General features: G+C 53.0%; 71 non-coding genes across 71 annotated transcripts; 50 read left to right on the top strand and 21 right to left on the bottom strand.

The window, feature by feature from the left end:
- The first annotated feature begins 279 nt into the window (after window positions 1–279).
- Window positions 280–352, top strand: Trnav-cac. The gene has a single exon. It is a non-coding gene; the product is annotated as a tRNA-Val (tRNA).
- Window positions 353–510: 158 nt separating this feature from the next.
- Window positions 511–583, top strand: Trnav-aac. Its single transcript has one exon. It is a non-coding gene; the product is annotated as a tRNA-Val (tRNA).
- Window positions 584–777: 194 nt separating this feature from the next.
- Trnap-agg lies at window positions 778–849 on the bottom strand. The gene has a single exon. It is a non-coding gene; the product is annotated as a tRNA-Pro (tRNA).
- A 401-nt stretch (window positions 850–1,250) lies between these two features.
- On the top strand, window positions 1,251–1,323 carry Trnav-cac. Its single transcript has one exon. It is a non-coding gene; the product is annotated as a tRNA-Val (tRNA).
- Window positions 1,324–1,517: 194 nt separating this feature from the next.
- Window positions 1,518–1,589, bottom strand: Trnap-agg. Its single transcript has one exon. It is a non-coding gene; the product is annotated as a tRNA-Pro (tRNA).
- A 402-nt stretch (window positions 1,590–1,991) lies between these two features.
- Window positions 1,992–2,064, top strand: Trnav-cac. The gene has a single exon. It is a non-coding gene; the product is annotated as a tRNA-Val (tRNA).
- A 194-nt stretch (window positions 2,065–2,258) lies between these two features.
- On the bottom strand, window positions 2,259–2,330 carry Trnap-agg. The gene has a single exon. It is a non-coding gene; the product is annotated as a tRNA-Pro (tRNA).
- A 402-nt stretch (window positions 2,331–2,732) lies between these two features.
- Trnav-cac lies at window positions 2,733–2,805 on the top strand. The gene has a single exon. It is a non-coding gene; the product is annotated as a tRNA-Val (tRNA).
- A 158-nt stretch (window positions 2,806–2,963) lies between these two features.
- Window positions 2,964–3,036, top strand: Trnav-aac. Its single transcript has one exon. It is a non-coding gene; the product is annotated as a tRNA-Val (tRNA).
- Window positions 3,037–3,439: 403 nt separating this feature from the next.
- Window positions 3,440–3,511, bottom strand: Trnap-agg. Its single transcript has one exon. It is a non-coding gene; the product is annotated as a tRNA-Pro (tRNA).
- Window positions 3,512–3,913: 402 nt separating this feature from the next.
- Trnav-cac lies at window positions 3,914–3,986 on the top strand. The gene has a single exon. It is a non-coding gene; the product is annotated as a tRNA-Val (tRNA).
- A 158-nt stretch (window positions 3,987–4,144) lies between these two features.
- Window positions 4,145–4,217, top strand: Trnav-aac. The gene has a single exon. It is a non-coding gene; the product is annotated as a tRNA-Val (tRNA).
- A 194-nt stretch (window positions 4,218–4,411) lies between these two features.
- Trnap-agg lies at window positions 4,412–4,483 on the bottom strand. Its single transcript has one exon. It is a non-coding gene; the product is annotated as a tRNA-Pro (tRNA).
- A 402-nt stretch (window positions 4,484–4,885) lies between these two features.
- Trnav-cac lies at window positions 4,886–4,958 on the top strand. The gene has a single exon. It is a non-coding gene; the product is annotated as a tRNA-Val (tRNA).
- Window positions 4,959–5,116: 158 nt separating this feature from the next.
- Window positions 5,117–5,189, top strand: Trnav-aac. The gene has a single exon. It is a non-coding gene; the product is annotated as a tRNA-Val (tRNA).
- A 158-nt stretch (window positions 5,190–5,347) lies between these two features.
- Trnav-aac lies at window positions 5,348–5,420 on the top strand. Its single transcript has one exon. It is a non-coding gene; the product is annotated as a tRNA-Val (tRNA).
- A 194-nt stretch (window positions 5,421–5,614) lies between these two features.
- Window positions 5,615–5,686, bottom strand: Trnap-agg. Its single transcript has one exon. It is a non-coding gene; the product is annotated as a tRNA-Pro (tRNA).
- A 402-nt stretch (window positions 5,687–6,088) lies between these two features.
- On the top strand, window positions 6,089–6,161 carry Trnav-cac. The gene has a single exon. It is a non-coding gene; the product is annotated as a tRNA-Val (tRNA).
- A 158-nt stretch (window positions 6,162–6,319) lies between these two features.
- Trnav-aac lies at window positions 6,320–6,392 on the top strand. Its single transcript has one exon. It is a non-coding gene; the product is annotated as a tRNA-Val (tRNA).
- Window positions 6,393–6,550: 158 nt separating this feature from the next.
- Window positions 6,551–6,623, top strand: Trnav-aac. The gene has a single exon. It is a non-coding gene; the product is annotated as a tRNA-Val (tRNA).
- Window positions 6,624–7,291: 668 nt separating this feature from the next.
- On the top strand, window positions 7,292–7,364 carry Trnav-cac. Its single transcript has one exon. It is a non-coding gene; the product is annotated as a tRNA-Val (tRNA).
- A 429-nt stretch (window positions 7,365–7,793) lies between these two features.
- On the top strand, window positions 7,794–7,866 carry Trnav-cac. The gene has a single exon. It is a non-coding gene; the product is annotated as a tRNA-Val (tRNA).
- A 158-nt stretch (window positions 7,867–8,024) lies between these two features.
- Trnav-aac lies at window positions 8,025–8,097 on the top strand. The gene has a single exon. It is a non-coding gene; the product is annotated as a tRNA-Val (tRNA).
- A 194-nt stretch (window positions 8,098–8,291) lies between these two features.
- Window positions 8,292–8,363, bottom strand: Trnap-agg. The gene has a single exon. It is a non-coding gene; the product is annotated as a tRNA-Pro (tRNA).
- A 402-nt stretch (window positions 8,364–8,765) lies between these two features.
- Trnav-cac lies at window positions 8,766–8,838 on the top strand. Its single transcript has one exon. It is a non-coding gene; the product is annotated as a tRNA-Val (tRNA).
- Window positions 8,839–8,996: 158 nt separating this feature from the next.
- Window positions 8,997–9,069, top strand: Trnav-aac. The gene has a single exon. It is a non-coding gene; the product is annotated as a tRNA-Val (tRNA).
- Window positions 9,070–9,227: 158 nt separating this feature from the next.
- Trnav-aac lies at window positions 9,228–9,300 on the top strand. Its single transcript has one exon. It is a non-coding gene; the product is annotated as a tRNA-Val (tRNA).
- A 668-nt stretch (window positions 9,301–9,968) lies between these two features.
- On the top strand, window positions 9,969–10,041 carry Trnav-cac. Its single transcript has one exon. It is a non-coding gene; the product is annotated as a tRNA-Val (tRNA).
- A 429-nt stretch (window positions 10,042–10,470) lies between these two features.
- Trnav-cac lies at window positions 10,471–10,543 on the top strand. Its single transcript has one exon. It is a non-coding gene; the product is annotated as a tRNA-Val (tRNA).
- A 158-nt stretch (window positions 10,544–10,701) lies between these two features.
- On the top strand, window positions 10,702–10,774 carry Trnav-aac. Its single transcript has one exon. It is a non-coding gene; the product is annotated as a tRNA-Val (tRNA).
- A 194-nt stretch (window positions 10,775–10,968) lies between these two features.
- On the bottom strand, window positions 10,969–11,040 carry Trnap-agg. The gene has a single exon. It is a non-coding gene; the product is annotated as a tRNA-Pro (tRNA).
- A 401-nt stretch (window positions 11,041–11,441) lies between these two features.
- Window positions 11,442–11,514, top strand: Trnav-uac. The gene has a single exon. It is a non-coding gene; the product is annotated as a tRNA-Val (tRNA).
- Window positions 11,515–11,672: 158 nt separating this feature from the next.
- Trnav-aac lies at window positions 11,673–11,745 on the top strand. The gene has a single exon. It is a non-coding gene; the product is annotated as a tRNA-Val (tRNA).
- Window positions 11,746–11,903: 158 nt separating this feature from the next.
- On the top strand, window positions 11,904–11,976 carry Trnav-aac. Its single transcript has one exon. It is a non-coding gene; the product is annotated as a tRNA-Val (tRNA).
- A 194-nt stretch (window positions 11,977–12,170) lies between these two features.
- On the bottom strand, window positions 12,171–12,242 carry Trnap-agg. The gene has a single exon. It is a non-coding gene; the product is annotated as a tRNA-Pro (tRNA).
- Window positions 12,243–12,644: 402 nt separating this feature from the next.
- Window positions 12,645–12,717, top strand: Trnav-cac. The gene has a single exon. It is a non-coding gene; the product is annotated as a tRNA-Val (tRNA).
- Window positions 12,718–12,875: 158 nt separating this feature from the next.
- Trnav-aac lies at window positions 12,876–12,948 on the top strand. The gene has a single exon. It is a non-coding gene; the product is annotated as a tRNA-Val (tRNA).
- Window positions 12,949–13,142: 194 nt separating this feature from the next.
- On the bottom strand, window positions 13,143–13,214 carry Trnap-agg. The gene has a single exon. It is a non-coding gene; the product is annotated as a tRNA-Pro (tRNA).
- A 402-nt stretch (window positions 13,215–13,616) lies between these two features.
- On the top strand, window positions 13,617–13,689 carry Trnav-cac. The gene has a single exon. It is a non-coding gene; the product is annotated as a tRNA-Val (tRNA).
- A 158-nt stretch (window positions 13,690–13,847) lies between these two features.
- Window positions 13,848–13,920, top strand: Trnav-aac. Its single transcript has one exon. It is a non-coding gene; the product is annotated as a tRNA-Val (tRNA).
- A 520-nt stretch (window positions 13,921–14,440) lies between these two features.
- Trnap-agg lies at window positions 14,441–14,512 on the bottom strand. The gene has a single exon. It is a non-coding gene; the product is annotated as a tRNA-Pro (tRNA).
- Window positions 14,513–14,914: 402 nt separating this feature from the next.
- Trnav-cac lies at window positions 14,915–14,987 on the top strand. The gene has a single exon. It is a non-coding gene; the product is annotated as a tRNA-Val (tRNA).
- Window positions 14,988–15,145: 158 nt separating this feature from the next.
- Trnav-aac lies at window positions 15,146–15,218 on the top strand. The gene has a single exon. It is a non-coding gene; the product is annotated as a tRNA-Val (tRNA).
- Window positions 15,219–15,412: 194 nt separating this feature from the next.
- Trnap-agg lies at window positions 15,413–15,484 on the bottom strand. The gene has a single exon. It is a non-coding gene; the product is annotated as a tRNA-Pro (tRNA).
- Window positions 15,485–15,886: 402 nt separating this feature from the next.
- Trnav-cac lies at window positions 15,887–15,959 on the top strand. Its single transcript has one exon. It is a non-coding gene; the product is annotated as a tRNA-Val (tRNA).
- Window positions 15,960–16,117: 158 nt separating this feature from the next.
- Trnav-aac lies at window positions 16,118–16,190 on the top strand. Its single transcript has one exon. It is a non-coding gene; the product is annotated as a tRNA-Val (tRNA).
- A 194-nt stretch (window positions 16,191–16,384) lies between these two features.
- Window positions 16,385–16,456, bottom strand: Trnap-agg. The gene has a single exon. It is a non-coding gene; the product is annotated as a tRNA-Pro (tRNA).
- Window positions 16,457–16,858: 402 nt separating this feature from the next.
- On the top strand, window positions 16,859–16,931 carry Trnav-cac. Its single transcript has one exon. It is a non-coding gene; the product is annotated as a tRNA-Val (tRNA).
- Window positions 16,932–17,089: 158 nt separating this feature from the next.
- Window positions 17,090–17,162, top strand: Trnav-aac. Its single transcript has one exon. It is a non-coding gene; the product is annotated as a tRNA-Val (tRNA).
- Window positions 17,163–17,356: 194 nt separating this feature from the next.
- Window positions 17,357–17,428, bottom strand: Trnap-agg. The gene has a single exon. It is a non-coding gene; the product is annotated as a tRNA-Pro (tRNA).
- A 402-nt stretch (window positions 17,429–17,830) lies between these two features.
- Window positions 17,831–17,903, top strand: Trnav-cac. The gene has a single exon. It is a non-coding gene; the product is annotated as a tRNA-Val (tRNA).
- A 158-nt stretch (window positions 17,904–18,061) lies between these two features.
- Trnav-aac lies at window positions 18,062–18,134 on the top strand. Its single transcript has one exon. It is a non-coding gene; the product is annotated as a tRNA-Val (tRNA).
- Window positions 18,135–18,328: 194 nt separating this feature from the next.
- On the bottom strand, window positions 18,329–18,400 carry Trnal-aag. The gene has a single exon. It is a non-coding gene; the product is annotated as a tRNA-Leu (tRNA).
- Window positions 18,401–18,802: 402 nt separating this feature from the next.
- Trnav-cac lies at window positions 18,803–18,875 on the top strand. Its single transcript has one exon. It is a non-coding gene; the product is annotated as a tRNA-Val (tRNA).
- A 158-nt stretch (window positions 18,876–19,033) lies between these two features.
- Window positions 19,034–19,106, top strand: Trnav-aac. Its single transcript has one exon. It is a non-coding gene; the product is annotated as a tRNA-Val (tRNA).
- Window positions 19,107–19,300: 194 nt separating this feature from the next.
- On the bottom strand, window positions 19,301–19,372 carry Trnap-agg. Its single transcript has one exon. It is a non-coding gene; the product is annotated as a tRNA-Pro (tRNA).
- A 402-nt stretch (window positions 19,373–19,774) lies between these two features.
- On the top strand, window positions 19,775–19,847 carry Trnav-cac. The gene has a single exon. It is a non-coding gene; the product is annotated as a tRNA-Val (tRNA).
- Window positions 19,848–20,005: 158 nt separating this feature from the next.
- On the top strand, window positions 20,006–20,078 carry Trnav-aac. Its single transcript has one exon. It is a non-coding gene; the product is annotated as a tRNA-Val (tRNA).
- A 194-nt stretch (window positions 20,079–20,272) lies between these two features.
- Window positions 20,273–20,344, bottom strand: Trnap-agg. Its single transcript has one exon. It is a non-coding gene; the product is annotated as a tRNA-Pro (tRNA).
- Window positions 20,345–20,746: 402 nt separating this feature from the next.
- Window positions 20,747–20,819, top strand: Trnav-cac. The gene has a single exon. It is a non-coding gene; the product is annotated as a tRNA-Val (tRNA).
- A 158-nt stretch (window positions 20,820–20,977) lies between these two features.
- Trnav-aac lies at window positions 20,978–21,050 on the top strand. The gene has a single exon. It is a non-coding gene; the product is annotated as a tRNA-Val (tRNA).
- A 194-nt stretch (window positions 21,051–21,244) lies between these two features.
- On the bottom strand, window positions 21,245–21,316 carry Trnap-agg. The gene has a single exon. It is a non-coding gene; the product is annotated as a tRNA-Pro (tRNA).
- Window positions 21,317–21,718: 402 nt separating this feature from the next.
- On the top strand, window positions 21,719–21,791 carry Trnav-cac. The gene has a single exon. It is a non-coding gene; the product is annotated as a tRNA-Val (tRNA).
- A 158-nt stretch (window positions 21,792–21,949) lies between these two features.
- Window positions 21,950–22,022, top strand: Trnav-aac. The gene has a single exon. It is a non-coding gene; the product is annotated as a tRNA-Val (tRNA).
- Window positions 22,023–22,216: 194 nt separating this feature from the next.
- On the bottom strand, window positions 22,217–22,288 carry Trnap-agg. The gene has a single exon. It is a non-coding gene; the product is annotated as a tRNA-Pro (tRNA).
- Window positions 22,289–22,690: 402 nt separating this feature from the next.
- Trnav-cac lies at window positions 22,691–22,763 on the top strand. Its single transcript has one exon. It is a non-coding gene; the product is annotated as a tRNA-Val (tRNA).
- Window positions 22,764–22,921: 158 nt separating this feature from the next.
- Trnav-aac lies at window positions 22,922–22,994 on the top strand. Its single transcript has one exon. It is a non-coding gene; the product is annotated as a tRNA-Val (tRNA).
- Window positions 22,995–23,188: 194 nt separating this feature from the next.
- On the bottom strand, window positions 23,189–23,260 carry Trnap-agg. The gene has a single exon. It is a non-coding gene; the product is annotated as a tRNA-Pro (tRNA).
- A 402-nt stretch (window positions 23,261–23,662) lies between these two features.
- Trnav-cac lies at window positions 23,663–23,735 on the top strand. The gene has a single exon. It is a non-coding gene; the product is annotated as a tRNA-Val (tRNA).
- A 158-nt stretch (window positions 23,736–23,893) lies between these two features.
- Window positions 23,894–23,966, top strand: Trnai-aau. Its single transcript has one exon. It is a non-coding gene; the product is annotated as a tRNA-Ile (tRNA).
- A 194-nt stretch (window positions 23,967–24,160) lies between these two features.
- On the bottom strand, window positions 24,161–24,232 carry Trnap-agg. The gene has a single exon. It is a non-coding gene; the product is annotated as a tRNA-Pro (tRNA).
- Window positions 24,233–24,628: the final 396 nt, after the last annotated feature.

Raw genomic sequence — 24,628 nt, forward strand, 5'->3', positions numbered from 1 at the left:
TATTGGTACCTTCATGTAGAGCTGCCGCTGGGCTCGCACTGCCTGCTGCTGAGAAAGTGATTGCTTTTGCTGATATGACTTGCAATAACGACTGCGCGAAACGCCGCTATCTCGTTAGGGGTGCTACGGCAGACACCCTCTCGAGCAACCCGAAGACTTCTTGAGCCCTCGGCTGTGATGGGTTCCAGGCTGACAAAAGAACTGTCGTGTGTGCATTCGCGGACGAGAGAAAGTCTGAGGCAAATTCGAGTGAACAAGGATGGACTACTCGGGTCCGTCGTTTCCGTAGTATAGCGGTTATCACGTCTGCTTCACACGCAGAAGGTCCCCGGTTCGATCCCGGGCGGGAACAGTATTTTCCTGCCTATGTCGTATTGTCCTCCAATGAGCCACGTCGTGTGTGGATCTGCTGCATGTCCCTTAGTTTTACAAGTACCACATTTATTGAATTTTTTAGTTACGATGGCAACATCACTACAAGTTGTCTGTGAAATAAGGTGCACACAAGCAGTTTCCGTGGTGTAGCGGTTATCACGTCTGCCTAACACGCAGAAGGTCCCCGGTTCGATCCCGGGCGGAAACACTTTTTCATCACTTTAAGCAAGACGTACTAACGTGCATCTGCTACCATCTGTACCCGAAACCTTCGTAATCGCCTTCACGCGTCGGACCCGAGTGCCAATTGCTCACATCGAATAAGAAATTCATTTGATATTGACGGCGAGCTTTTTGCGCTGACTCAGCCACTGACGTGCGATCAGTTTGCACAAAACGCTAGGGCTCGTCCGGGATTTGAACCCGGGACCTCCTGCACCCTAAGCAGGAATCATACCCCTAGACCAACGAGCCCTGTGACACGGCGAATGCCAAATATTCCAGTCCCTCGATGTCGTCCAGGGTGCCCTGGAAGTCTCGTGTACGCTGGCGGGATGGGGGCGGCGCGAATTCCCGCGGTCGGCACCTTCCTGGGCTATTGGTACCTTCATGTAAAGCTGCCGCTGGGCTCGCACTGCCTGCTGCTGAGAAAGTGATTGCTTTTGCTGATATGACTTGCAATAACGACTGCGCGAAACGCCGCTATCTTGTTAGGGGTGCTACGGCAGACACCCTCTCGAGCAACCCGAAGACTTCTTGAGCCCTCGGCTGTGATGGGTTCCAGGCTGACAAAAGAACTGTCGTGTGTGCATTCGCGGACGAGAGAAAGTCTGAGGCAAGTTCGAGTGAACAAGGATGGACTCCTCGGGTCCGTCGTTTCCGTAGTGTAGCGGTTATCACGTCTGCTTCACACGCAGAAGGTCCCCGGTTCGATCCCGGGCGGAAACACTTTTTCATCACTTTAAGCAAGACGTACTAACATGCATCTGCTTCCATCTGTACCCGAAACCTTCGTAATCGCCTTCACGCGTCGGACCCGACTGCCAATTGCTCACATCGAATAAGAAATTCATTTGATATTGACGGCGAGCTTTTTGCGCTGACTCAGCCACTGACGTGCGATCAGTTTGCACAAAACGCTAGGGCTCGTCCGGGATTTGAACCCGGGACCTCCTGCACCCTAAGCAGGAATCATATCCCTAGACCAACGAGCCCTGTGACACGGCGAATGCCAAATATTCCAGTCCCTCGATGTCGTCCAGGGTGCCCTGGAAGTCTCGTGTACGCTGGCGGGATGGGGGCGGCGCGAATTCCCGCGGTCGGCGGCCTTCCTGGGCTATTGGTACCTTCATGTAGAGCTGCCGCTGGGCTCGCACTGCCTGCTGCTGAGAAAGTGATTGCTTTTGCTGATATGACTTGCAATAACGACTGCGCGAAACGCCGCTATCTCGTTAGGGGTGCTACGGCAGACACCCTCTCGAGCAACCCGAAGACTTCTTGAGCCCTCGGCTGTGATGGGTTCCAGGCTGACAAAAGAACTGTCGTGTGTGCATTCGCGGACGAGAGAAAGTCTGAGGCAAGTTCGAGTGAACAAGGATGGACTCCTCGGGTCCGTCGTTTCCGTAGTGTAGCGGTTATCACGTCTGCTTCACACGCAGAAGGTCCCCGGTTCGATCCCGGGCGGAAACACTTTTTCATCACTTTAAGCAAGACGTACTGACATGCATCTGCTACCATCTGTACCCGAAACCTTCGTAATCGCCTTCACGCGTCGGACCCGAGTGCCAATTGCTCACATCGAATAAGAAATTCATTTGATATTGACGGCGAGCTTTTTGCGCTGACTCAGCCACTGACGTGCGATCAGTTTGCACAAAACGCTAGGGCTCGTCCGGGATTTGAACCCGGGACCTCCTGCACCCTAAGCAGGAATCATGCCCCTAGATCAACGAGCCCTGTGACACGGCGAATGCCAAATATTCCAGTCCCTCGATGTCGTCCAGGATGCCCTGGAAGTCTCGTGTACGCTGGCGGGATGGGGGCGGCGCGAATTCCCGCGGTCGGCGGCCTTCCTGGGCTATTGGTACCTTCATGTAGAGCTGCCGCTGGGCACGCACTGCCTGCTGCTGAGAAAGTGATTGCTTTTGCTGATATGACTTGCAATAACGACTGCGCGAAACGCCGCTATCTCGTTAGGGGTGCTACGGCAGACACCCTCTCGAGCACCCCGAAGACTTCTTGAGCCCTCGGCTGCGATGGGTTACAGGCTGACAAAAGAACTGTCGTGTGTGCATTCGCGGACGAGAGAAAGTCTGAGGCAAATTCGAGTGAACAAGGATGGACTACTCGGGTCCGTCGTTTCCGTAGTGTAGCGGTTATCACGTCTGCTTCACACGCAGAAGGTCCCCGGTTCGATCCCGGGCGGGAACAATATTTTCCTGCCTATGTCGTATTGTCCTCCAATGAGCCACGTCGTGTGTGGATCTGCTGCATGTCCCTTCGTTTTACAAGTACCACATTTATTGAATTTTTTAGTTACGATGGCAACATCACTACAAGTTGTCTGTGAAATAAGGTGCACACAAGCAGTTTCCGTGGTGTAGCGGTTATCACGTCTGCCTAACACGCAGAAGGTCCCCGGTTCGATCCCGGGCGGAAACACTTTTTCATCACTTTAAGCAAGACGTACTAACGTGCATCTGCTACCATCTGTACCCGAAACCTTCGTAATCGCCTTCACGCGTCGGACCCGAGTGCCAATTGCTCACATCGAATAAGAAATTCATTTGATATTGACGGCGAGCTTTTTGCGCTGACTCAGCCACTGACGTGCGATCAGTTTGCACAAAACGCTAGGGCTCGTCCGGGATTTGAACCCGGGACCTCCCGCACCCTAAGCAGGAATCATACCCCTTTTTTTTTTTTTTTTTTTGAAAGCCAGGTATCCTAGCCACTTTTTTTTTTTTTTTTTTTTTACATCGAATAAGAAATTCATTTGATATTGACGGCGAGCTTTTTGCGCTGACTCAGCCACTGACGTGCGAGCAGTTTGCACAAAACGCTAGGGCTCGTCCGGGATTTGAACCCGGGACCTCCTGCACCCTAAGCAGGAATCATATCCCTAGACCAACGAGCCCTGTGACACGGCGAATGCCAAATATTCCAGTCCCTCGATGTCGTCCAGGGTGCCCTGGAAGTCTCGTGTACGCTGGCGGGATGGGGGCGGCGCGAATTCCCGCGGTCGGCGGCCTTCCTGGGCTATTGGTACCTTCATGTAGAGCTGCCGCTGGGCTCGCACTGCCTGCTGCTGAGAAAGTGATTGCTTTTGCTGATATGACTTGCAATAACGACTGCGCGAAACGCCGCTATCTCGTTAGGGGTGCTACGGCAGACACCCTCTCGAGCAACCCGAAGATTTCTTGAGCCCTCGGCTGTGATGGGTTCCAGGCTGACAAAAGAACTGTCGTGTGTGCATTCGCGGACGAGAGAAAGTCTGAGGCAAATTCGAGTGAACAAGGATGGACTACTCGGGTCCGTCGTTTCCGTAGTGTAGCGGTTATCACGTCTGCTTCACACGCAGAAGGTCCCCGGTTCGATCCCGGGCGGGAACAGTATTTTCCTGCCTCTGTCGTATTGTCCTCCAATGAGCCACGTCGTGTGTGGATCTGCTGCATGTCCCTTCGTTTTGCAAGTACCACATTTATTGAATTTTTTAGTTACGATGGCAACATCACTACAAGTTGTCTGTGAAGTAAGGTGCACACAAGCATTTTCCGTGGTGTAGCGGTTATCACGTCTGCCTAACACGCAGAAGGTCCCCGGTTCGATCCCGGGCGGAAACACTTTTTCATCACTTTAAGCAAGACGTACTGACATGCATCTGCTACCATCTGTACCCGAAACCTTCGTAATCGCCTTCACGCGTCGGACCCGAGTGCCAATTGCTCACATCGAATAAGAAATTCATTTGATATTGACGGCGAGTTTTTTGCGCTGACTCAGCCACTGACGTGCGATCAGTTTGCACAAAACGCTAGGGCTCGTCCGGGATTTGAACCCGGGACCTCCTGCACCCTAAGCAGGAATCATACCCCTAGACCAACGAGCCCTGTGACACGGCGAATGCCAATTATTGAAGTCACTCGATGTCGTCCAGGGTGCCCTGGAAGTCTCGTGTACGCTGGCGGGATGGGGGCGGCGCGAATTCCCGCGGTCGGCGGCCTTCCTGGGCTATTGGTACCTTCTTGTAGAGCTGCCGCTGGGATCGCACTGCCTGCTGCTGAGAAAGTGATTGCTTTTGCTGATATGACTTGCAATAACGACTGCGCGAAACGCCGCTATCTCGTTAGGGGTGCTACGGCAGACACCCTCTCGAGCACCCCGAAGACTTCTTGAGCCCTCGGCTGTGATGGGTTCCAGGCTGACAAAAGAACTGTCGTGTGTGCATTCGCGGACGAGAGAAAGTCTGAGGCAAGTTCGAGTGAACTAGGATGGACTCCTCGGGTCCGTCGTTTCCGTAGTGTAGCGGTTATCACGTCTGCTTCACACGCAGAAGGTCCCCGGTTCGATCCCGGGCGGGAACAGTATTTTCCTGCCTATGTCGTATTGTCCTCCAATGAGCCACGTCGTGTGTGGATCTGCTGCATGTCCCTTCGTTTTGCAAGTACCACATTTATTGAATTTTTTAGTTACGATGGCAACATAACTACAAGTTGTCTGTGAAGTAAGGTGCACACAAGTAGTTTCCGTGGTGTAGCGGTTATCACGTCTGCCTAACACGCAGAAGGTCCCTGGTTCGATCCCGGGCGGGAACAGTATTTTCCTGCCTATGTCGTATTGTCCTCCAATGAGCCACGTCGTGTGTGGATCTGCTGCATGTCCCTTCGTTTTGCAAGTACCACATTTATTGAATTTTTTAGTTACGATGGCAACATCACTACAAGTTGTCTGTGAAGTAAGGTGCACACAAGCAGTTTCCGTGGTGTAGCGGTTATCACGTCTGCCTAACACGCAGAAGGTCCCCGGTTCGATCGCGGGCGGAAACACTCTTTCATCACTTTAAGCAAGACGTACCAACATGCATCTGCTACCATCTGTACCCGAAACCTTCGTAATCGCCTTCACGCGTCGGACTCGAGTGTCAATTGCTCACATCGAATAAGAAATTCATTTGATATTGACGGCCAGTTTTTTGCGCTGACTCAGCCACTGACGTGCGATCAGTTTGCACAAAACGCTAGGGCTCGTCCGGGATTTGAACCCGGGACCTCCTGCACCCTAAGCAGGAATCATACCCCTAGACCAACGAGCCCTGTGACACGGCGAATGCCAATTATTGAAGTCACTCGATGTCGTCCAGGGTGCCCTGGAAGTCTCGTGTACGCTGGCGGGATGGGGGCGGCGCGAATTTCCGCGGTCGGCGGCCTTCCTGGGCTATTGGTACCTTCATGTAGAGCTGCCGCTGGGATCGCACTGCCTGCTGCTGAGAAAGTGATTGCTTTTGCTGATATGACTTGCAATAACGACTGCGCGAAACGCCGCTATCTCGTTAGGGGTGCTACGGCAGACACCCTCTCGAGCACCCCGAAGACTTCTTGAGCCCTCGGCTGTGATGGGTTCCAGGCTGACAAAGGAACTGTCGTGTGTGCATTCGCGGACGAGAGAAAGTCTGAGGCAAGTTCGAGTGAACTAGGATGGACTCCTCGGGTCCGTCGTTTCCGTAGTGTAGCGGTTATCACGTCTGCTTCACACGCAGAAGGTCCCCGGTTCGATCCCGGGCGGGAACAGTATTTTCCTGCCTATGTCGTATTGTCCTCCAATGAGCCACGTCGTGTGTGGATCTGCTGCATGTCCCTTCGTTTTGCAAGTACCACATTTATTGAATTTTTTAGTTACGATGGCAACATCACTACAAGTTGTCTGTGAAGTAAGGTGCACACAAGCAGTTTCCGTGGTGTAGCGGTTATCACGTCTGCCTAACACGCAGAAGGTCCCCGGTTCGATCCCGGGCGGGAACAGTATTTTCCTGCCTATGTCGTATTGTCCTCCAATGAGCCACGTCGTGTGTGGATCTGCTGCATTTCCCTTCGTTTTGCAAGTACCACATTTATTGAATTATTTAGTTACGATGGCAACATCACTACAAGTTGTCTGTGAAGTAAGGTGCACACAAGCAGTTTCCGTGGTGTAGCGGTTATCACGTCTGCCTAACACGCAGAAGGTCCCCGGTTCGATCGCGGGCGGAAACACTCTTTCATCACTTTAAGCAAGACGTACCAACATGCATCTGCTACCATCTGTACCCGAAACCTTCGTAATCGCCTTCACGCGTCGGACTCGAGTGTCAATTGCTCACATCGAATAAGAAATTCATTTGATATTGACGGCGAGCTTTTTGCGCTGACTCAGCCACTGACGTGCGATCAGTTTGCACAAAACGCTAGGGCTCGTACGGCATTTGAACCGGCGACCTCCTGCACCCTAAGCAGGAATCATACCCCTAGACCAACGAGCCCTGTGACACAGCGAATGCCAATTATTGAAGTCCCTCGATTTCGTCCAGGGTGCCCTGGAAGTCTCGTGTACGCTGGCGGGATGGGGGCGGCGCGAATTCCCGCGGTCGGCGGACTTCCTGGGCTATTGGTACCTTCATGTAGAGCTGCCGCTGGGCTCGCACTGCCTGCTGCTGAGAAAGTGATTGCTTTTGCTGATATGACTTGCAATAACGACTGCGCGAAACGCCGCTATCTCGTTAGGGGTGCTACGGCAGACACCCTCTCGAGCACCCCGAAGACTTCTTGAGCCCTCGGCTGTGATGGGTTCCAGGCTGACAAAAGAACTGTCGTGTGTGCATTCGCTGACGAGAGAAAGGCTGAGGCAAGTTTGAGTGAACAAGGATGGACTCGTCGTGTCCGTCGTTTCCGTAGTGTAGCGGTTATCACGTCTGCTTCACACGCAGAAGGTCCCCGGTTCGATCCCGGGCGGGAACAGTATTTTCCTGCCTATGTCGTATTGTCCTCCAATGAGCCACTTCGGGTGTGGATCTGCCGCATGTCCCTTCGTTTTGCAAGTACCACATTTATTGAATTTTTTAGTTACGATGGCAACATCACTACAAGTTGTCTGTGAAGTAAGGTGCACACAGCCTAACACGCAGAAGGTGCGCGCTGGGCTCGCACTGCCTGCTGCTAAGAAAGTGATTGCTTTTGCTGATATGACTTGCAATAACGACTGCGCGAAACGCCGCTATCTCGTTAGGGGTGCTACGGCAGACACCCTCTCGAGCACCCCGAAGACTTCTTGAGCCCTCGGCTGTGATGGGTTCCAGGCTGACAAAAGAACTGTCGTGTGTGCATTCGCTGACGAGAGAAAGGCTGAGGCAAGTTTGAGTGAACAAGGATGGACTCGTCGTGTCCGTCGTTTCCGTAGTGTAGCGGTTATCACGTCTGCTTCACACGCAGAAGGTCCCCGGTTCGATCCCGGGCGGGAACAGTATTTTCCTGCCTATGTCGTATTGTCCTCCAATGAGCCACTTCGGGTGTGGATCTGCCGCATGTCCCTTCGTTTTGCAAGTACCACATTTATTGAATTTTTTAGTTACGATGGCAACATCACTACAAGTTGTCTGTGAAGTAAGGTGCACACAAACAGTTTCCGTGGTGTAGCGGTTATCACGTCTGCCTAACACGCAGAAGGTCCCCGGTTCGATCCCGGGCGGAAACACTTTTTCATCACTTTAATCGAGACTTACTAACATGCATCTGCTACCATCTGTACCCGAAACCTTCGTAATCGCCTTCACGCGTCGGACCAGAGTGTCAATTGCTCACATCGAATAAGAAATTAATTTGATATTGACGGCGAGCTTTTTGCGCTGACTCAGCCACTGACGTGCGATCAGTTTGCACAAAATGCTCGGGCTCGTCCGGGATTTGAACCCGGGACCTCCTGCACCCTAAGCAGGAATCATATCCCTAGACCAACGAGCCCTGTGACACTGCGATTGCCAATTATTCCAGTCCCTCGATGTCGTCCAGGGTGCCCTGGAAGTCTCGTGTACGCTGGCGGGATGGGGGCGGCGCGAATTCCCGCGGTCGGCGGCCTTCCTGGGCTATTGGTACCTTCATGTAGAGCTGCCGCTGGGCTCGCACTGCCTGCTGCTAAGAAAGTGATTGCTTTTGCTGATATGACTTGCAATAACGACTGCGCGAAACGCCGCTATCTCGTTAGGGGTGCTACGGCAGACACCCTCTCGAGCACCCCGAAGACTTCTTGAGCCCTCGGCTGTGATGGGTTCCAGGCTGACAAAAGAACTGTCGTGTGTGCATTCGCGGACGAGAGAAAGTCTGAGGCAAGTTCGAGTGAACTAGGATGGACTCCTCGGGTCCGTCGTTTCCGTAGTGTAGCGGTTATCACGTCTGCTTCACACGCAGAAGGTCCCCGGTTCGATCCCGGGCGGGAACAGTATTTTCCTGCCTATGTCGTATTGTCCTCCAATGAGCCACGTCGTGTGTGGATCTGCTGCATGTCCCTTCGTTTTGCAAGTACCACATTTATTGAATTTTTTAGTTACGATGGCAACATCACTACAAGTTGTCTGTGAAGTAAGGTGCACACAAGCAGTTTCCGTGGTGTAGCGGTTATCACGTCTGCCTAACACGTAGAAGGTCCCCGGTTCGATCCCGGGCGGGAACAGTATTTTCCTGCCTATGTCGTATTGTCCTCCAATGAGCCACGTCGTGTGTGGATCTGCTGCATTTCCCTTCGTTTTGCAAGTACCACATTTATTGAATTATTTAGTTACGATGGCAACATCACTACAAGTTGTCTGTGAAGTAAGGTGCACACAAGCAGTTTCCGTGGTGTAGCGGTTATCACGTCTGCCTAACACGCAGAAGGTCCCCGGTTCGATCGCGGGCGGAAACACTCTTTCATCACTTTAAGCAAGACGTACCAACATGCATCTGCTACCATCTGTACCCGAAACCTTCGTAATCGCCTTCACGCGTCGGACTCGAGTGTCAATTGCTCACATCGAATAAGAAATTCATTTGATATTGACGGCGAGCTTTTTGCGCTGACTCAGCCACTGACGTGCGATCAGTTTGCACAAAACGCTAGGGCTCGTACGGCATTTGAACCGGCGACCTCCTGCACCCTAAGCAGGAATCATACCCCTAGACCAACGAGCCCTGTGACACAGCGAATGCCAATTATTGAAGTCCCTCGATTTCGTCCAGGGTGCCCTGGAAGTCTCGTGTACGCTGGCGGGATGGGGGCGGCGCGAATTCCCGCGGTCGGCGGACTTCCTGGGCTATTGGTACCTTCATGTAGAGCTGCCGCTGGGCTCGCACTGCCTGCTGCTGAGAAAGTGATTGCTTTTGCTGATATGACTTGCAATAACGACTGCGCGAAACGCCGCTATCTCGTTAGGGGTGCTACGGCAGACACCCTCTCGAGCACCCCGAAGACTTCTTGAGCCCTCGGCTGTGATGGGTTCCAGGCTGACAAAAGAACTGTCGTGTGTGCATTCGCTGACGAGAGAAAGGCTGAGGCAAGTTTGAGTGAACAAGGATGGACTCGTCGTGTCCGTCGTTTCCGTAGTGTAGCGGTTATCACGTCTGCTTCACACGCAGAAGGTCCCCGGTTCGATCCCGGGCGGGAACAGTATTTTCCTGCCTATGTCGTATTGTCCTCCAATGAGCCACTTCGGGTGTGGATCTGCCGCATGTCCCTTCGTTTTGCAAGTACCACATTTATTGAATTTTTTAGTTACGATGGCAACATCACTACAAGTTGTCTGTGAAGTAAGGTGCACACAGCCTAACACGCAGAAGGTGCCCGCTGGGCTCGCACTGCCTGCTGCTAAGAAAGTGATTGCTTTTGCTGATATGACTTGCAATAACGACTGCGCGAAACGCCGCTATCTCGTTAGGGGTGCTACGGCAGACACCCTCTCGAGCACCCCGAAGACTTCTTGAGCCCTCGGCTGTGATGGGTTCCAGGCTGACAAAAGAACTGTCGTGTGTGCATTCGCGGACGAGAGAAAGTCTGAGGCAAGTTCGAGTGAACTAGGATGGACTCCTCGGGTCCGTGGTTTCCGTAGTGTAGCGGTTATCACGTCTGCTTCACACGCAGAAGGTCCCCGGTTCGATCCCGGGCGGGAACAGTATTTTCCTGCCTATGTCGTATTGTCCTCCAATGAGCCACGTCGTGTGTGGATCTGCTGCATGTCCCTTCGTTTTGCAAGTACCACATTTATTGAATTTTTTAGTTACGATGGCAACATCACTACAAGTTGTCTGTGAAGTAAGGTGCACACAAGCAGTTTCCGTGGTGTAGCGGTTATCACGTCTGCCTAACACGCAGAAGGTCCCCGGTTCGATCGCGGGCGGAAACACTTTTTCATCACTTTAAGCAAGACGTACCAACATGCATCTGCTACCATCTGTACCCGAAACCTTCGTAATCGCCTTCACGCGTCGGACTCGAGTGTCAATTGCTCACATCGAATAAGAAATTCATTTGATATTGACGGCGAGCTTTTTGCGCTGACTCAGCCACTGACGTGCGATCAGTTTGCACAAAACGCTAGGGCTCGTCCGGGATTTGAACCCGGGACCTCCTGCACCCTAAGCAGGAATCATACCCCTAGACCAACGAGCCCTGTGACACGGCGAATGCCAATTATTTAAGTCCCTCGATGTCGTCCAGGGTGCCCTGGAAGTCTCGTGTACGCTGGCGGGATGGGGGCGGCGCGAATTCTGCGGTCGGCGGCCTTCCTGGGCTGTTGGTACCTTCATGTAGAGCTGCCGCTGGGATCGCACTGCCTGCTGCTGAGAAAGTGATTGCTTTTGCTGATATGACTTGCAATAACGACTGCGCGAAACGCCGCTATCTCGTTAGGGGTGCTACGGCAGACACCCTCTCGAGCACCCCGAAGACTTCTTGAGCCCTCGGCTGTGATGGGTTCCAGGCTGACAAAAGAACTGTCGTGTGTGCATTCGCGGACGAGAGAAAGTCTGAGGCAAGTTCGAGTGAACTAGGATGGACTCCTCGGGTCCGTCGTTTCCGTAGTGTAGCGGTTATCACGTCTGCTTTACACCCAGAAGGTCCCCGGTTCGACCCCGGGCGGGAACAGTATTTTCCTGCCTATGTCGTATTGTCCTCCAATGAGCCACGTCGTGTGTGGATCTGCTGCATGTCCCTTCGTTTTGCAAGTACCACATTTATTGAATTTTTTAGTTACGATGGCAACATCACTACAAGTTGTCTGTGAAGTAAGGTGCACACAAACAGTTTCCGTGGTGTAGCGGTTATCACGTCTGCCTAACACGCAGAAGGTCCCCGGTTCGATCCCGGGCGGGAACAGTATTTTCCTGCCTATGTCGTATTGTCCTCCAATGAGCCACGTCGTGTGTGGATCTGCTGCATGTCCCTTCGTTTTACAAGTACCACATTTATTGAATTTTTTAGTTACGATGGCAACGTCACTACAAGTTGTCTGTGAAATAAGGTGCACACAAGCAGTTTCCGTGGTGTAGCGGTTATCACGTCTGCCTAACACGCAGAAGGTCCCCGGTTCGATCCCGGGCGGAAACACTTTTTCATCACTTTAAGCAAGACGTACTAACGTGCATCTGCTACCATCTGTACCCGAAACCTTCGTAATCGCCTTCACGCGTCGGACCCGAGTGCCAATTGCTCACATCGAATAAGAAATTCATTTGATATTGACGGCGAGCTTTTTGCGCTGACTCAGCCACTGACGTGCGATCAGTTTGCACAAAACGCTAGGGCTCGTCCGGGATTTGAACCCGGGACCTCCTGCACCCTAAGCAGGAATCATACCCCTAGACCAACGAGCCCTGTGACACGGCGAATTCCAAATATTCCAGTCCCTCGATGTCGTCCAGGGTGCCCTGGAAGTCTCGTGTACGCTGGCGGGATGGGGGCGGCGCGAATTCCCGCGGTCGGCGGCCTTCCTGGGCTATTGGTACCTTCATGTAGAGCTGCCGCTGGGCTCGCACTGCCTGCTGCTGAGAAAGTGATTGCTTTTGCTGATATGACTTGCAATAACGACTGCGCGAAACGCCGCTATCTCGTTAGGGGTGCTACGGCAGACACCCTCTCGAGCAACCCGAAGACTTCTTGAGCCCTCGGCTGTGATGGGTTCCAGGCTGACAAAAGAACTGTCGTGTGTGCATTCGCGGACGAGAGAAAGTCTGAGGCAAGTTCGAGTGAACAAGGATGGACTACTCGGGTCCGTCGTTTCCGTAGTGTAGCGGTTATCACGTCTGCTTCACACGCAGAAGGTCCCCGGTTCGATCCCGGGCGGGAACAGTATTTTCCTGCCTATGTCGTATTGTCCTCCAATGAGCCACGTCGTGTGTGGATCTGCTGCATGTCCCTTCGTTTTACAAGTACCACATTTATTGAATTTTTTAGTTACGATGGCAACGTCACTACAAGTTGTCTGTGAAATAAGGTGCACACAAGCAGTTTCCGTGGTGTAGCGGTTATCACGTCTGCCTAACACGCAGAAGGTCCCCGGTTCGATCCCGGGCGGAAACACTTTTTCATCACTTTAAGCAAGACGTACTAACGTGCATCTGCTACCATCTGTACCCGAAACCTTCGTAATCGCCTTCACGCGTCGGACCCGAGTGCCAATTGCTCACATCGAATAAGAAATTCATTTGATATTGACGGCGAGCTTTTTGCGCTGACTCAGCCACTGACGTGCGATCAGTTTGCACAAAACTCTAGGGCTCGTCCGGGATTTGAACCCGGGACCTCCTGCACCCTAAGCAGGAATCATACCCCTAGACCAACGAGCCCTGTGACACGGCGAATGCCAAATATTCCAGTCCCTCGATGTCGTCCAGGGTGCCCTGGAAGTCTCGTGTACGCTGGCGGGATGGGGGCGGCGCGAATTCCCGCGGTCGGCGGCCTTCCTGGGCTATTGGTACCTTCATGTAGAGCTGCCGCTGGGCTCGCACTGCCTGCTGCTGAGTTAGTGATTGCTTTTGCTGATATGACTTGCAATAACGACTGCGCGAAACGCCGCTATCTCGTTAGGGGTGCTACGGCAGACACCCTCTCGAGCAACCCGAAGACTTCTTGAGCCCTCGGCTGTGATGGGTTCCAGGCTGACAAAAGAACTGTCGTGTGTGCATTCGCGGACGAGAGAAAGTCTGAGGCAAGTTCGAGTGAACAAAGATGGACTCCTCGGGTCCGTCGTTTCCGTAGTGGAGCGGTTATCACGTCTGCTTCACACGCAGAAGGTCCCCGGTTCGATCCCGGGCGGGAACAGTATTTTCCTGCCTATGTCGTATTGTCCTCCAATGAGCCACGTCGTGTGTGGATCTGCTGCATGTCCCTTCGTCTTGCAAGTACCACATTTATTGAATTTTTTAGTTACGATGGCAACATCACTACAAGTTGTCTGTGAAGTAAGGTGCACACAAGCAGTTTCCGTGGTGTAGCGGTTATCACGTCTGCCTAACACGCAGAAGGTCCCCGGTTCGATCCCGGGCGGAAACACTTTTACATCACTTTAAGCAAGACGTACTAACATGCATCTGCTACCATCTGTACCCGAAACCTTCGTAATCGCCTTCACGCGTCGGACCCGAGTGCCAATTGCTCACATCGAATAAGAAATTCATTTGATATTGACGGCGAGCTTTTTGCGCTGACTCAGCCACTGACGTGCGATCAGTTTGCACAAAACGCTAGGGCTCGTCCGGGATTTGAACCCGGGACCTCCTGCACCCTAAGCAGGAATCATACCCCTTTTTTTTTTTTTTTTTTTTTTTTTTTTTTTTCTAACACGCAGAAGGTCCCCGGTTCGATCGCGGGCGGAAACACTTTTTCATCACTTTAAGCAAGACGTACCAACATGCATCTGCTACCATCTGTACCCGAAACCTTCGTAATCGCCTTCACGCGTCGGACTCGAGTGTCAATTGCTCACATCGAATAAGAAATTCATTTGATATTGACGGCGAGCTTTTTGCGCTGACTCAGCCACTGACGTGCGATCAGTTTGCACAAAACTCTAGGGCTCGTCCGGGATTTGAAACCGGGACCTCCTGCACCCTAAGCAGGAATCATACCCCTAGACCAACGAGCCCTGTGACACGGCGAATGCCAAATATTCCAGTCCCTCGATGTCGTCCAGGGTGCCCTGGAAGTCTCGTGTACGCTGGCGGGATGGGGGCGGCGCGAATTCCCGCGGTCGGCGGCCTTCCTGGGCTATTGGTACCTTCATGTAGAGCTGCCGCTGGGCTCGCACTGCCTGCTGCTGAGAAAGTGATTGCTTTTGCTGATATGACTTGCAATAACGACTGCGCGAAACGCCGCTATCTCGTTAGGGGTGCTACGGCAGACACCCTCTCGAGCAACCCGAAGACTTCTTGAGCCCTCGGCTGTGATGGGTTCCAGGCTGACGAAAGAACTGTCGTGTGTGCATTCGCGGACGAGAGAAAGTCTGAGGCAAGTTCGAGTGAACAAAGATGGACTCCTCGGGTCCGTCGTTTCCGTAGTGGAGCGGTTATCACGTCTGCTTCACACGCAGAAGGTCCCCGGTTCGATCCCGGGCGGGAACAGTATTTTCCTGCCTATGTCGTATTGTCCTCCAATGAGCCACGTCGTGTGTGGCTCTGCTGCATGTCCCTTCGTTTTGCAAGTAGGACATTTATTAAATTTTTTAGTTACGATGGCAACATCACTACAAGTTGTCTGTGAAGTAAGGTGCACACAAGCAGTTTCCGTGGTGTAGCGGTTATCACGTCTGCCTAACACGCAGAAGGTCCCCGGTTCGATCCCGGGCGGAAACACTTTTACATCACTTTAAGCAAGACGTACTAACATGCATCTGCTACCATCTGTACCCGAAACCTTCGTAATCGCCTTCACGCGTCGGACCCGAGTGCCAATTGCTCACATCGAATAAGAAATTCATTTGATATTGACGGCGAGCTTTTTGCGCTGACTCAGCCACTGACGTGCGATCAGTTTGCACAAAACGCTAGGGCTCGTCCGGGATTTGAACCCGGGACCTCCTGCACCCTAAGCAGGAATCATACCCCTAGACCAACGAGCCCTGTGACACGGCGAATTCCAAATATTCCAGTCCCTCGATGTCGTCCAGGGTGCCCTGGAAGTCTCGTGTACGCTGGCGGGATGGGGGCGGCGCGAATTCCCGCGGTCGGCGGCCTTCCTGGGCTATTGGTACCTTCATGTAGAGCTGCCGCTGGGCTCGCACTGCCTGCTGCTGAGAAAGTGATTGCTTTTGCTGATATGACTTGCAATAACGACTGCGCGAAACGCCGCTATCTCGTTAGGGGTGCTACGGCAGACACCCTCTCGAGCAACCCGAAGACTTCTTGAGCCCTCGGCTGTGATGGGTTCCAGGCTGACAAAAGAACTGTCGTGTGTGCATTCGCGGACGAGAGAAAGTCTGAGGCAAGTTCGAGTGAACAAAGATGGACTCCTCGGGTCCGTCGTTTCCGTAGTGGAGCGGTTATCACGTCTGCTTCACACGCAGAAGGTCCCCGGTTCGATCCCGGGCGGGAACAGTATTTTCCTGCCTATGTCGTATTGTCCTCCAATGAGCCACGTCGTGTGTGGATCTGCTGCATGTCCCTTCGTTTTGCAAGTACCACATTTATTGAATTTTTTAGTTACGATGGCAACATCACTACAAGTTGTCTGTGAAGTAAGGTGCACACAAGCAGTTTCCGTGGTGTAGCGGTTATCACGTCTGCCTAACACGCAGAAGGTCCCCGGTTCGATCCCGGGCGGAAACACTTTTACATCACTTTAAGCAAGACGTACTAACATGCATCTGCTACCATCTGTACCCGAAACCTTCGTAATCGCCTTCACGCGTCGGACCCGAGTGCCAATTGCTCACATCGAATAAGAAATTCATTTGATATTGACGGCGAGCTTTTTGCGCTGACTCAGCCACTGACGTGCGATCAGTTTGCACAAAACGCTAGGGCTCGTCCGGGATTTGAACCCGGGACCTCCTGCACCCTAAGCAGGAATCATACCCCTAGACCAACGAGCCCTGTGACACGGCGAATTCCAAATATTCCAGTCCCTCGATGTCGTCCAGGGTGCCCTGGAAGTCTCGTGTACGCTGGCGGGATGGGGGCGGCGCGAATTCCCGCGGTCGGCGGCCTTCCTGGGCTATTGGTACCTTCATGTAGAGCTGCCGCTGGGCTCGCACTGCCTGCTGCTGAGAAAGTGATTGCTTTTGCTGATATGACTTGCAATAACGACTGCGCGAAACGCCGCTATCTCGTTAGGGGTGCTACGGCAGACACCCTCTCGAGCAACCCGAAGACTTCTTGAGCCCTCGGCTGTGATGGGTTCCAGGCTGACAAAAGAACTGTCGTGTGTGCATTCGCGGACGAGAGAAAGTCTGAGGCAAGTTCGAGTGAACAAAGATGGACTCCTCGGGTCCGTCGTTTCCGTAGTGGAGCGGTTATCACGTCTGCTTCACACGCAGAAGGTCCCCGGTTCGATCCCGGGCGGGAACAGTATTTTCCTGCCTATGTCGTATTGTCCTCCAATGAGCCACGTCGTGTGTGGATCTGCTGCATGTCCCTTCGTTTTGCAAGTACCACATTTATTGAATTTTTTAGTTACGATGGCAACATCACTACAAGTTGTCTGTGAAGTAAGGTGCACACAAGCAGTTTCCGTGGTGTAGCGGTTATCACGTCTGCCTAACACGCAGAAGGTCCCCGGTTCGATCCCGGGCGGAAACACTTTTACATCACTTTAAGCAAGACGTACTAACATGCATCTGCTACCATCTGTACCCGAAACCTTCGTAATCGCCTTCACGCGTCGGACCCGAGTGCCAATTGCTCACATCGAATAAGAAATTCATTTGATATTGACGGCGAGCTTTTTGCGCTGACTCAGCCACTGACGTGCGATCAGTTTGCACAAAACGCTAGGGCTCGTCCGGGATTTGAACCCGGGACCTCCTGCACCCTAAGCAGGAATCATACCCCTAGACCAACGAGCCCTGTGACACGGCGAATTCCAAATATTCCAGTCCCTCGATGTCGTCCAGGGTGCCCTGGAAGTCTCGTGTACGCTGGCGGGATGGGGGCGGCGCGAATTCCCGCGGTCGGCGGCATTCCTGGGCTATTGGTACCTTCATGTAGAGCTGCCGCTGGGCTCGCACTGCCTGCTGCTGAGAAAGTGATTGCTTTTGCTGATATGACTTGCAATAACGACTGCGCGAAACGCCGCTATCTCGTTAGGGGTGCTACGGCAGACACCCTCTCGAGCAACCCGAAGACTTCTTGAGCCCTCGGCTGTGATGGGTTCCAGGCTGACAAAAGAACTGTCGTGTGTGCATTCGCGGACGAGAGAAAGTCTGAGGCAAGTTCGAGTGAACAAAGATGGACTCCTCGGGTCCGTCGTTTCCGTAGTGGAGCGGTTATCACGTCTGCTTCACACGCAGAAGGTCCCCGGTTCGATCCCGGGCGGGAACAGTATTTTCCTGCCTATGTCGTATTGTCCTCCAATGAGCCACGTCGTGTGTGGATCTGCTGCATGTCCCTTCGTTTTGCAAGTACCACATTTATTGAATTTTTTAGTTACGATGGCAACATCACTACAAGTTGTCTGTGAAGTAAGGTGCACACAAGCAGTTTCCGTGGTGTAGCGGTTATCACGTCTGCCTAACACGCAGAAGGTCCCCGGTTCGATCCCGGGCGGAAACACTTTTACATCACTTTAAGCAAGACGTACTAACATGCATCTGCTACCATCTGTACCCGAAACCTTCGTAATCGCCTTCACGCGTCGGACCCGAGTGCCAATTGCTCACATCGAATAAGAAATTCATTTGATATTGACGGCGAGCTTTTTGCGCTGACTCAGCCACTGACGTGCGATCAGTTTGCACAAAACGCTAGGGCTCGTCCGGGATTTGAACCCGGGACCTCCTGCACCTTAAGCAGGAATCATACCCCTAGACCAACGAGCCCTGTGACACGGCGAATTCCAAATATTCCAGTCCCTCGATGTCGTCCAGGGTGCCCTGGAAGTCTCGTGTACGCTGGCGGGATGGGGGCGGCGCGAATTCCCGCGGTCGGCGGCCTTCCTGGGCTATTGGTACCTTCATGTAGAGCTGCCGCTGGGCTCGCACTGCCTGCTGCTGAGAAAGTGATTGCTTTTGCTGATATGACTTGCAATAACGACTGCGCGAAACGCCGCTATCTCGTTAGGGGTGCTACGGCAGACACCCTCTCGAGCAACCCGAAGACTTCTTGAGCCCTCGGCTGTGATGGGTTCCAGGCTGACAAAAGAACTGTCGTGTGTGCATTCGCGGACGAGAGAAAGTCTGAGGCAAGTTCGAGTGAACAAAGATGGACTCCTCGTGTCCGTCGTTTCCGTAGTGGAGCGGTTATCACGTCTGCTTCACACGCAGAAGGTCCCCGGTTCGATCCCGGGCGGGAACAGTATTTTCCTGCCTATGTCGTATTGTCCTCCAATGAGCCACGTCGTGTGTGGATCTGCTGCATGTCCCTTCGTTTTGCAAGTACCACATTTATTGAATTTTTTAGTTACGATGGCAACATCACTACAAGTTGTCTGTGAAGTAAGGTGCACACAAGCAGTTTCCGTGGTGTAGCGGTTATCACGTCTGCCTAACACGCAGAAGGTCCCCGGTTCGATCCCGGGCGGAAACACTTTTACATCACTTTAAGCAAGACGTACTAACATGCATCTGCTACCATCTGTACCCGAAACCTTCGTAATCGCCTTCACGCGTCGGACCCGAGTGCCAATTGCTCACATCGAATAAGAAATTCATTTGATATTGACGGCGAGCTTTTTGCGCTGACTCAGCCACTGACGTGCGATCAGTTTGCACAAAACGCTAGGGCTCGTCCGGGATTTGAACCCGGGACCTCCTGCACCCTAGGCAGGAATCATACCCCTAGACCAACGAGCCCTGTGACACGGCGAATTCCAAATATTCCAGTCCCTCGATGTCGTCCAGGGTGCCCTGGAAGTCTCGTGTACGCTGGCGGGATGGGGGCGGCGCGAATTCCCGCGGTCGGCGGCCTTCCTGGGCTATTGGTACCTTCATGTAGAGCTGCCGCTGGGCTCGCACTGCCTGCTGCTGAGAAAGTGATTGCTTTTGCTGATATGACTTGCAATAACGACTGCGCGAAACGCCGCTATCTCGTTAGGGGTGCTACGGCAGACACCCTCTCGAGCAACCCGAAGACTTCTTGAGCCCTCGGCTGTGATGGGTTCCAGGCTGACAAAAGAACTGTCGTGTGTGCATTCGCGGACGAGAGAAAGTCTGAGGCAAGTTCGAGTGAACAAAGATGGACTCCTCGGGTCCGTCGTTTCCGTAGTGGAGCGGTTATCACGTCTGCTTCACACGCAGAAGGTCCCCGGTTCGATCCCGGGCGGGAACAGTATTTTCCTGCCTATGTCGTATTGTCCTCCAATGAGCCACGTCGTGTGTGGATCTGCTGCATGTCCCTTCGTTTTGCAAGTACCACATTTATTGAATTTTTTAGTTACGATGGCAACATCACTACAAGTTGTCTGTGAAGTAAGGTGCACACAAGCAGTTTCCGTGGTGTAGCGGTTATCACGTCTGCCTAACACGCAGAAGGTCCCCGGTTCGATCCCGGGCGGAAACACTTTTACATCACTTTAAGCAAGACGTACTAACATGCATCTGCTACCATCTGTACCCGAAACCTTCGTAATCGCCTTCACGCGTCGGACCCGAGTGCCAATTGCTCACATCGAATAAGAAATTCATTTGATATTGACGGCGAGCTTTTTGCGCTGACTCAGCCACTGACGTGCGATCAGTTTGCACAAAACGCTAGGGCTCGTCCGGGATTTGAACCCGGGACCTCCTGCACCCTAAGCAGGAATCATACCCCTAGACCAACGAGCCCTGTGACACGGCGAATTCCAAATATTCCAGTCCCTCGATGTCGTCCAGGGTGCCCTGGAAGTCTCGTGTACGCTGGCGGGATGGGGGCGGCGCGAATTCCCGCGGTCGGCGGCCTTCCTGGGCTATTGGTACCTTCATGTAGAGCTGCCGCTGGGCTCGCACTGCCTGCTGCTGAGAAAGTGATTGCTTTTGCTGATATGACTTGCAATAACGACTGCGCGAAACGCCGCTATCTCGTTAGGGGTGCTACGGCAGACACCCTCTCGAGCAACCCGAAGACTTCTTGAGCCCTCGGCTGTGATGGGTTCCAGGCTGACAAAAGAACTGTCGTGTGTGCATTCGCGGACGAGAGAAAGTCTGAGGCAAGTTCGAGTGAACAAGGATGGACTCCTCGGGTCCGTCGTTTCCGTAGTGTAGCGGTTATCACGTCTGCTTCACACGCAGAAGGTCTCCGGTTCGATCCCGGGCAGGAACAGTATTTTCCTGCCTATGTCGTATTGTCCTCCAATGAGCCACGTCGTGTGTGGATCTGCTGCATGTCCCTTCGTTTTACAAGTACCACATTTATTGAATTTTTTAGTTACGATGGCAACATCACTACAAGTTGTCTGTGAAATAAGGTGCACACAAGCAGTTTCCGTGGTGTAGCGGTTATCACGTCTGCCTAACACGCAGAAGGTTCCCGGTTCGATCCCGGGCGGAAAAACTTTTTCATCACTTTAAGCAAGACGTACTAACGTGCATCTGCTACCATCTGTACCCGAAACCTTCGTAATCGCCTTCACGCGTCGGACCCGAGTGCCAATTGCTCACATCGAATAAGAAATTCATTTGATATTGACGGCGAGCTTTTTGCGCTGACTCAGCCACTGACGTGCGATCAGTTTGCACAAAACGCTAGGGCTCGTCCGGGATTTGAACCCGGGACCTCCTGCACCCTAAGCAGGAATCATACCCCTAGACCAACGAGCCCTGTGACACGGCGAATTCCAAATATTCCAGTCCCTCGATGTCGTCCAGGGTGCCCTGGAAGTCTCGTGTACGCTGGCGGGATGGGGGCGGCGCGAATTCCCGCGGTCGGCGGCCTTCCTGGGCTATTGGTACCTTCATGTAGAGCTGCCGCTGGGCTCGCACTGCCTGCTGCTGAGAAAGTGATTGCTTTTGCTGATATGACTTGCAATAACGACTGCGCGAAACGCCGCTATCTCGTTAGGGGTGCTACGGCAGACACCCTCTCGAGCAACCCGAAGACTTCTTGAGCCCTCGGCTGTGATGGGTTCCAGGCTGACAAAAGAACTGTCGTGTGTGCATTCGCGGACGAGAGAAAGTCTGAGGCAAGTTCGAGTGAACAAGGATGGACTACTCGGGTCCGTCGTTTCCGTAGTGTAGCGGTTATCACGTCTGCTTCACACGCAGAAGGTCCCCGGTTCGATCCCGGGCGGGAACAGTATTTTCCTGCCTATGTCGTATTGTCCTCCAATGAGCCACGTCGTGTGTGGATCTGCTGCATGTCCCTTCGTTTTACAAGTACCACATTTATTGAATTTTTTAGTTACAATGGCAACGTCACTACAAGTTGTCTGTGAAATAAGGTGCACACAAGCAGTTTCCGTGGTGTAGCGGTTATCACGTCTGCCTAACACGCAGAAGGTCCCCGGTTCGATCCCGGGCGGAAACACTTTTTCATCACTTTAAGCAAGACGTACTAACGTGCATCTGCTACCATCTGTACCCGAAACCTTCGTAATCGCCTTCACGCGTCGGACCCGAGTGCCAATTGCTCACATCGAATAAGAAATTCATTTGATATTGACGGCGAGCTTTTTGCGGTGACTCAGCCACTGACGTGCGATCAGTTTGCACAAAACGCTAGGGCTCGTCCGGGATTTGAACCCGGGACCTCCTGCACCCTAAGCAGGAATCATACCCCTAGACCAACGAGCCCTGTGACACGGCGAATTCCAAATATTCCAGTCCCTCGATGTCGTCCAGGGTGCCCTGGAAGTCTCGTGTACGCTGGCGGGATGGGGGCGGCGCGAATTCCCGCGGTCGGCGGCCTTCCTGGGCTATTGGTACCTTCATGTAGAGCTGCCGCTGGGCTCGCACTGCCTGCTGCTGAGAAAGTGATTGCTTTTGCTGATATGACTTGCAATAACGACTGCGCGAAACGCCGCTATCTCGTTAGGGGTGCTACGGCAGACACCCTCTCGAGCAACCCGAAGACTTCTTGAGCCCTCGGCTGTGATGGGTTCCAGGCTGACAAAAGAACTGTCGTGTGTGCATTCGCGGACGAGAGAAAGTCTGAGGCAAGTTCGAGTGAACAAGGATGGACTCCTCGGGTCCGTCGTTTCCGTAATGGGGCGGTTATCACGTCTGCTTCACACGCAGAAGGTCCCCGGTTCGATCCCGGGCGGGAACAGTATTTTCCTGCCTATGTCGTATTGTCCTCCAATGAGCCACGTCGTGTGTGGATCTGCTGCATGTCCCTTCGTTTTACAAGTACCACATTTATTGAATTTTTTAGTTACGATGGCAACGTCACTACAAGTTGTCTGTGAAATAAGGTGCACACAAGCAGTTTCCGTGGTGTAGCGGTTATCACGACTGCCTAACACGCAGAAGGTCCCCGGTTCGATCCCGGGCGGAAACACTTTTTCATCACTTTAAGCAAGACGTACTAACGTGCATCTGCTACCATCTGTACCCGAAACCTTCGTAATCGCCTTCACGCGTCGGACCCGAGTGCCAATTGCTCACATCGAATAAGAAATTCATTTGATATTGACGGCGAGCTTTTTGCGCTGACTCAGCCACTGACGTGCGATCAGTTTGCACAAAACGCTAGGGCTCGTCCGGGATTTGAACACGGGACCTCCTGCACCCTAAGCAGGAATCATACCCCTAGACCAACGAGCCCTGTGACACGGCGAATGCCAAATATTCCAGTCCCTCGATGTCGTCCAGGGTGCCCTGGAAGTCTCGTGTACGCTGGCGGGATGGGGGCGGCGCGAATTCCCGCGGTCGGCGGCCTTCCTGGGCTATTGGTACCTTCATGTAGAGCTGCCGCTGGGCTCGCACTGCCTGCTGCTGAGAAAGTGATTGCTTTTGCTGATATGACTTGCAATAACGACTGCGCGAAACGCCGCTATCTCGTTAGGGGTGCTACGGCAGACACCCTCTCGAGCAACCCGAAGACTTCTTGAGCCCTCGGCTGTGATGGGTTCCAGGCTGACAAAAGAACTGTCGTGTGTGCATTCGCGGACGAGAGAAAGTCTGAGGCAAGTTCGAGTGAACAAGGATGGACTCCTCGGGTCCGTCGTTTCCGTAGTGTAGCGGTTATCACGTCTGCTTCACACGCAGAAGGTCCCCGGTTCGATCCCGGGCAGGAACAGTATTTTCCTGCCTATGTCGTATTGTCCTCCAATGAGCCACGTCGTGTGTGGATCTGCTGCATGTCCCTTCGTTTTACAAGTACCACATTTATTGAATTTTTTAGTTACGATGGCAACATCACTACAAGTTGTCTGTGAAATAAGGTGCACACAAGCAGTTTCCGTGGTGTAGCGGTTATCACGTCTGCCTAATACGCAGAAGGTTCCCGGTTCGATCCCGGGCGGAAACACTTTTTCATCACTTTAAGCAAGACGTACTAACGTGCATCTGCTACCATCTGTACCCGAAACCTTCGTAATCGCCTTCACGCGTCGGACCCGAGTGCCAATTGCTCACATCGAATAAGAAATTCATTTGATATTGACGGCGAGCTTTTTGCGCTGACTCAGCCACTGACGTGCGATCAGTTTGCACAAAACGCTAGGGCTCGTCCGGGATTTGAACCCGGGACCTCCTGCACCCTAAGCAGGAATCATACCCCTAGACCAACGAGCCCTGTGACACGGCGAATTCCAAATATTCCAGTCCCTCGATGTCGTCCAGGGTGCCCTGGAAGTCTCGTGTACGCTGGCGGGATGGGGGCGGCGCGAATTCCCGCGGTCGGCGGCCTTCCTGGGCTATTGGTACCTTCATGTAGAGCTGCCGCTGGGCTCGCACTGCCTGCTGCTGAGAAAGTGATTGCTTTTGCTGATATGACTTGCAATAACGACTGCGCGAAACGCCGCTATCTCGTTAGGGGTGCTACGGCAGACACCCTCTCGAGCAACCCGAAGACTTCTTGAGCCCTCGGCTGTGATGGGTTCCAGGCTGACAAAAGAACTGTCGTGTGTGCATTCGCGGACGAGAGAAAGTCTGAGGCAAGTTCGAGTGAACAAGGATGGACTACTCGGG

Source organism: Schistocerca piceifrons, unplaced genomic scaffold (genome assembly GCF_021461385.2).
Source record: "Schistocerca piceifrons isolate TAMUIC-IGC-003096 unplaced genomic scaffold, iqSchPice1.1 HiC_scaffold_539, whole genome shotgun sequence".
Taxonomy (NCBI): Eukaryota; Metazoa; Arthropoda; class Insecta; order Orthoptera; family Acrididae; genus Schistocerca; species Schistocerca piceifrons.